Here is a 7,429-nt window from a genome sequence, read left to right as displayed (position 1 = left end):
CTGCTGCTGACCTGCTCCACTGCAGCTCCCATCAGGTCTAAGGGACAGAGACTTGTGTTGAGCAGAATGATGGTGCCATGTTGAAACACACCCTTTAGATCAGAAACAAGAAGTCCTTTGTGAACAGCACAGCCTTTCTCCATATTAAACTTCGATACTGATGCTGCTCCTACTGTTTTATTTTAAGCACTTACTCATGCATGTCCTTGTATAAAAGATAAAAGAGTCGGTCTCAGGTAATTCAAGTATACCTCCAGTCTTTGAATATTTGCTGCTTTCTGTGCAGGCAGTAACCAGAGCAGAGGAAATCCTTCCCTACTGCACAGCATCCATGCTTTTTCTTGCTCAGCAGCACAGCACAACATCCAGAGCACAAGGGGAGTGGCAAATTAAGGAACTCTTCTCTTTCCAACAGCAGCTCTGGTGTACTACTTTTCGAAGATCTACTAGGAAGTTTAGGGTCTCATCTTTCTGGTGTTACAGCCCACCCTATTTGCATGTACCAGCTGCAGTATCGGCACCGCTCGTCCCGGGAGAGCAGCAAAGGGAACCCTGCCGAGTGCCGCCTACCTGTTAAACTGTAGTTGAGCTCCACCTCGTGGAAGAGGCTCCCTCTTTTAGCTTGCATACCTCTGACACTCGGTTAGATAATCTGCTTTACAACAGCAACTTTCAGAAGAGTCTTCCTAACTTCCCTCTGCCCACCTTACCTTGACACGCACAACAAATTCTTCGGAAAGGCCAGCATATCCTGTTGTTTCATCAGCTACTGTGCCTTGGAGATTGAAAGCCACAGTGTGACCTGGGTAGCTGGCTGACTCAAGAATGGCACAACCACTTGGTTGAAGGTGAACATGGAGCTCACAGCATGCCTTGACTTTGCTCTAACATAGTGAAAGAAGAAATAATAAATTAGATGAACTATATGGCAAAATCCAAACCAGAGAGTATCACAATATAGTTTCTGTGTTGTTCGAGTTCCCACAATACTACCAGTCTAGTACAAAAACCATTTTTCAGATCTGCAGTCCCAATATTTAAGGACTAAACTTGTGGACTCTGTGGAATTTGACAGAAACAGTTCATTGTAAGATGACACAGATCTGAAAGACGCCTGGGTGCCTCAATTGGAGAGAGTGTCACAGCCTATAAATGTGGCAAAGAAGTATAAAACTGACACAGACAGGAAATGAACCATGGTAACTCTTGGCCACAAGCCCACCTTCTCTTGCCTTTGCATTTGTCCTCATTCATTTATACTGTTCTCACAGAAAGCCCTTAGAGAGCGTGAAAGAGTAAAGCAACATGCTCTCCATGTTTGCCTGTTCAGGTTGGCAGGCTCTATGATCCCATTGTATAAAATACATAATTTAATGTTTTATCAAAACATTTATCAATACATGTTAATACATATTTAAATATTTTATCAACTCATCATCATTCTCATATTTAAATGAAACTAGAATTTTAATCCATGTAAAATGCTAAAAATCCCTCTAATAATTGATAATACTTCTGATTTACATCATCTAATATTTTTTAGAATTTTCAAGACTACAAAGAATCAATATTTCTAGGAAAATCTTTCATTTTCAAGGTGCTACCTTCTGAAGAAAATGTTAAAAGAACTGTCTATCAGATTCAATATACCTTTAAAAGTAATGGAAAAATTGTATGGATTTTAGAAGGAGTTGTGAAATGAGTGAGTTGTATTAAGTATGTATTATAAGGCTAACTGCAAGTTTGTGTTGCCTTTTTGTTGTTCCAATGCCTGAGAGACAGCTGTCCTGTCTTGCAGGTGTCATAAACCTTCAAAGACTCCCAAAGCACCCTCAGACTGTTTTCTGAGGCCTTTCACCAGAGGACTGAAAGCTCCCCTGCATGAGGGGGGGTACCTGGGCATTCCCACCTACACTCCTCATATAAACCCTATATGCATATATTTACACACATTGATCATCCAGTGTCCTTTCACTCTAATCAACCCCAAGGAATCTATTAACAACCTGGATTACTCTCATCTCCTGGGATAGGTCGTAACAGTTGGAGACTAGGAAAAGGCTCCCACAGAGTGTGGTTGGGCACTGGAACAGGCTTCCCAGGGAAGTGGTCACAGCACCAGCCTGACAGAGTTCAAGAAGTGTTTGGACAACACTCTCAGGCACATGGTGTGACTCTTGGTGCTGTCCTGTGAAGGGCCAGAAGTCAGATTTCCATGATCCTTGTGGGTCCCTTCCAACTCAGGATTTTACTCTGATTCTATGAACAGAAGGAACTGAATTCTACAACTCCATTTACCTACTTGTATACTACAAGTGCTGAGGAAGAAAGGTCACAGTAAGACCTTGAAGGTGGGCTGAAACAAATCAAAATGCATTAAAACAAACCCTGGATTCTAACAGTTGTCTTATGACTGGCATGTTACTTAGGAAAAAAAAAAAAACACAAAGGAAAAAGGGGCATTTAAAATCAAGCCTGAGGACTTTTCCTTATTGAAAAAGAGGTGATATTAGGGCGTTTCAGGCAGCTTGTCAACATGTGGCAAACAAATAAAAATGACATCTTGGAATGGTCTGATATTTCTGAATTTAAAAAAAAAAAAAATCAACTGAAGAATAAAAAGTAAATTGTGAGAAAACAAAGCCCTATGTCTAAAGTCACCTATTTATTGGCAATTTCCTGGGCTCAGTTCTGCAATTCTTCACTCCTTATCCGATTGGAAATACAAGTAGTTATTACACAGATTTAAAAACTCTTTTTTTTTTAATCAGGTGATGACATGCCTTTATGAAGCAGGAATCAATAACAGCATTCCCTACCTTTCCGGTTACATGGCCTCTGACAAGAGCAAGAGCAAGAGATGGCATTTGATGACTGCTGAATATATGTATATTTCTCCTTTCGACATTTACGTCAAAAAGACCTAAGAGTTAAATGAAAAAAATGTTAGAAGTAAGTATATTAATTCATATTTGCATTTAATTACAATCGATGGTTTATCATTTTCAAAGGGAAAGAATTAATTAAGTGTTAAGCTCAACAGTTTGACCTCTCTGATCAATAAATTCTCTCATTCGTTCAGGAAAGGGCATCTAGGGACTACTGTCTATTTTGCTGCCTTGAGGAGAAAAGCCCTGAGAGGTAATGATAAGGAACAGATTTCTTTTTATCAGCACATATGTTTAAAAAAAAATCCATAAAAAGGAGCTGAGAACTCCAGCATAATGAACTGGGCTCTAGCAATGAATTTAGATGATAAATAACAGATGGTGTAGGGAGCATAAAGCTCTCAGGTAAGAGAAGAGATTTCATTTTCTCTACATCCATATTAGAATTTGTAAAGCAAATCCTGCAACATAGCTCATGGCTTCTAAAATTTTAAATCTGGCCAATTTTGCAAACAATTAACTCTTATAACTACAAAATATTGATGAAAGGTAAATCGTGCAACTTTTATTGTCCCCAGGGACAACAGTGATTTTTTAAGCAACTGTTCTACCAGTCCATTACCTTGCCTTTTTGCAAGATGTAGCTGTCTCTGGAGGAATCCTGTGGTGTCCTGATGCACTCTTTGGTGTGTCCTGAAAGATTCTATCAGTTCCAAAAAGATCTGTGTAAGGGCCCTGGTGAGATGTCAGAAAGACTGAGCAGCTCCATCACTACCAAGGGAACAAAATATATGTGCCTAATATGACATGTATTAGAGTTAAGTGTTACTAATGCAGTAGGATGAAAGTTGATAAAGGTGGAGCTGGTAGACTGCCAGTAAAATCAATTACAAAAATAGAAGGATTTACAATGAATTTACATATATATATATAAATCTATGTGTACACACCCACATATATGTGTACTGCTTATTAATGAAACCTACCTAAATTTGAACTTGTTATCTTAGATGAATCTAGTTTCAAAAGACTGTATCTGACCTTGCCATGTGAGTAGGAGCACTAAACTGCAGATGACAAGAAGTTTCTATTTGGTAAAGGAAAGCCAGCAACAAGACACCATATGAGAATTTGTGTGTGTGTGTAAATGAGGCATATAATTTCTGAGTTCTTACAGTCATGAATACATGTATATGTTTTAAGTAAGGAAAATGTTTAGTACAATTATCTACTTCTATCTATTTTAAGAGTCTCTATATTAAAGTCTTTCTTTCCTGTATCTTTTATGCATACATCCACATGGAAAATACTTTACCGTACTTGTTTTACTTGTCACCAAGAACATCAACTCTGCCATCTGGGTAAAGGCAAATGAAGCCACAAGTAAGCCTGTTGTAAAATTGAAGTGTCATGCCTTTCTGAAATTTCCACTTTTCTGCAGCCCACTAGTTCTGTAAACAACAAACAGAAAAGACTTATGAGAAGACGATACGCAGGAATTTGTCATACATAGTGTTCAACTGACCTGATTTCACTCAAAGCATAATTTCAACAGTTTAAATTTAGGTAAAAATGCATACTCTTACAGTTTCTTCTCTCTTGAGTTCCAGCTCTTGTCCTGTTCAGATAATAACAGTGTAATTAATTTACAGAGATCCTTCATTCCCTTTGAGACAGTTCTCCTCCCCACCAATTTTCACTTACTTCCTGGAAACGTGCTGGCATCTGTCACAGGCAGTTCTCTAGTGATATTCCCGTTGCCCTGTCCCTCGTCCAGCCACCTAAGAACCAGAAGCATTTTCAGCAATAACTGTGATTGGCAACTTCCATAGTATACATGGCACTTAATACTTGCTGTCCTATGCATTAAAATCTCGAGGCTGACAAACAGCAACATAAAAATCCGGCTTTAAGTGAAAAGAGATTAACACTGGCAAAAAAGTGTTTTTCTTTCTTGTTATTGGTGAAACATAAAAAAATGCTTTCCTGGACTGAGGTACAAGGGCCTAATCCAATTATTACAAATCAGAGAGCTCATATTCATCCCAGGTCAATAATGAATTTTGCAGTGGTTATGATGTTTGTTCTTCCTGTCTGCAATAAGGCTACGGCAAGATGCAAACTGTGTGCCCTGAAAATCCGTATACAAGGAGGCAAATCCAACAGTGGCAACACTTTCCACCATGTCTGAACTATGCGTTTACAATGCCTTTGTACACATCTACTTATGTAAGTTAACTCCATTTGACTCAAAAGCATTCACACACTCAGCGCACGATAGCAAGCACAGCATCAGGCTCTAACAATAACTAGTATATACCCTGTATTTTTCTGCCTGAAATGGATTTGAACTCTCCATAAATTATGTATGAAGCCAGCATTATAGAACTCTTCATAGCAGTTCATCTCATTTAGAATACAGACTCAAAATTAGGTCAGGCAAGGATGAGGTGCTGTATCTGATAGGCAGAAAGCCCTTACTCACACATAAATCAGTTTCAGTGTGCGCTCACTCCGAGCTGTCTCAGGCAGTTATTTATTCACTCAGAGTAGTGAGAGCAGGAAATAAAATTGGAGTGTCACTGGCAAGATGCAGCTAGACTCTTAAGTGACTGGACTTTACCATTCGTAATATTTGCACTGATATTTATCGATTAAAATTTTTCCACAAGGTGTTGAGAATTAATGAAGCATGGATAAAACTGTAAATGGGCTGTAGAATAGGAGATTCATAACAGCAGCATCTACAGGGGAAAAGGCAGGGAAGTTAGAATTGCTTCAAAGTACGTTGCAGCTCAGTGACAGGCTGCAAAGCAAATGAGTAAAGGAGATGTTGTCAGCTAGCTGCATTTGTGATTGCCTTTTCACAGGATCTTAAAATCTGATCTTGAGCTCACTGAACTCCAAGCTAATCTCCATACTAACTTCAGTAAATCAGGAACAGTTTGCTAGAGAGACAGCAAGCCACTCCTCTGAAAAGCCTTGCATTGCATGACATGGAAGAACGGATGAATGGGTGAAGATACAAGGTGTTGGATACAGGAAATGTGTGAAAAAATTCTGCCTTAAATAGTTCAAAAGGTGCAAGAATGGAAAATTCCCACACAAAACTTTTTATTGCTTTCTCCTTAGTTCAAATGGACCAGAGGTTTGGGGCAGATACAATTCCTAGAGCTGTAAAAAGAATCAGACCATCTCAGCTCACTTCTTAGGAAACACATAGTTCCCTTTACAGGACATTTCAGGAGAAAAACTAAGAGTATCTACAAATTTACTAAAAATCTAACCCAAATCAAATACCACCAACCTGTGACAAAGAAAAGTATAATCCAAATCTGCTATAGGATCCTTCATTACAACTTTGTCCAGAAACCATCCATTTCCTTAGAAGAAATAAAGTGAAACAAAAAAAAAGTTTGTTCATGAGAGAAAAGTTGATGTATTTAATTATGCTAGATATCCTAGTTTTCTCTCTTCTATTGGATCTGCAAAATCTGCTGCTCCACTGCCAGGTTGCAAGAGTCACAGCTACCCTGATGGCTGGAGATAAGACAGTACCTCCTCTAGGTACTCAAGAGCTTCCTTATGGGCCTGCAAGTTGCTGGGTCTCTGCCTGGCTACATCCCTCCCTCCTTTAACATGGCCATCATATGAGACTTATTCATTTTGCAAATCAAAATATCAAAAAAATATCAAAATATTAGATAGCAGCTTATGATGGCCCCAAATAAGTTGCTATGTTTACAGTATTTAGGCTCAAGAGTTTGAAAAATAGGACTTGTGACTGCAAGCATTTAAAGTTTCACCATTAATTGGAAGTCTAATGACAGGACAGTGTGACCAAAATCTTCAATTGCATCTTTACAGTGCAACTGATAATGCAACTCCATCTAAAATTATAATACATCATTTTAAATTTAATACAAGACACAATCAATGTCTTAACTTGAAAACATTCCCCCTTGTCGTGGGTTCAGTTTGTAAGCAGGCGGAAACACCAATTTAGTGTAGTGGTTTGGTCTAAAATACTCATTACTGTTTATCTTCTGTGAGATAAGAATTAGGAGAAATGCAAAGCAGGCACCAAACTTGAGAGAATATAAAGAAGTTTATTAATAGACCTAAAAGAAGGGGAAAAAAAAAATTATACCACCTTCAGAACTCTCCTCCTCCCCCCACCTTCCTCCCTTCTCCCACTGACAATGTAAAAAGACAACCCTTAAGATGTTCAGTCTGTTTACCACTGCCATAATAACCTTGTTCAGTCCATTTAGAAAGAGAAGTCTCTTCTTGCTCGTGCTATGAAAACATTATCACAACGAGACAGCCGCCCACTTCCAAATATTGTTCAGTCCATTTAGGAAGAGGAGTCTCTGCCTGCGTGTGAGTCCCTTCCCCCGACTTGCAGCTTGTTCAAGGTCACACACAGATAGCAATTGGTTTTCCCACATTCGAGGGTCCACTCTTGAAGTTTTTTGGGGTACAATTTTAAGGTTGAGCTGTTCAGAAACAAAAACAGAGGCCCTTCTCCTTCCCTGGGA

This window comes from Corvus brachyrhynchos, unplaced genomic scaffold (genome assembly GCF_000691975.1).
Source record: "Corvus brachyrhynchos isolate BGI_N302 unplaced genomic scaffold, ASM69197v1 scaffold60, whole genome shotgun sequence".
Classification (NCBI taxonomy): Eukaryota; Metazoa; Chordata; class Aves; order Passeriformes; family Corvidae; genus Corvus; species Corvus brachyrhynchos.
This window is presented reverse-complemented; position numbering follows the sequence as displayed.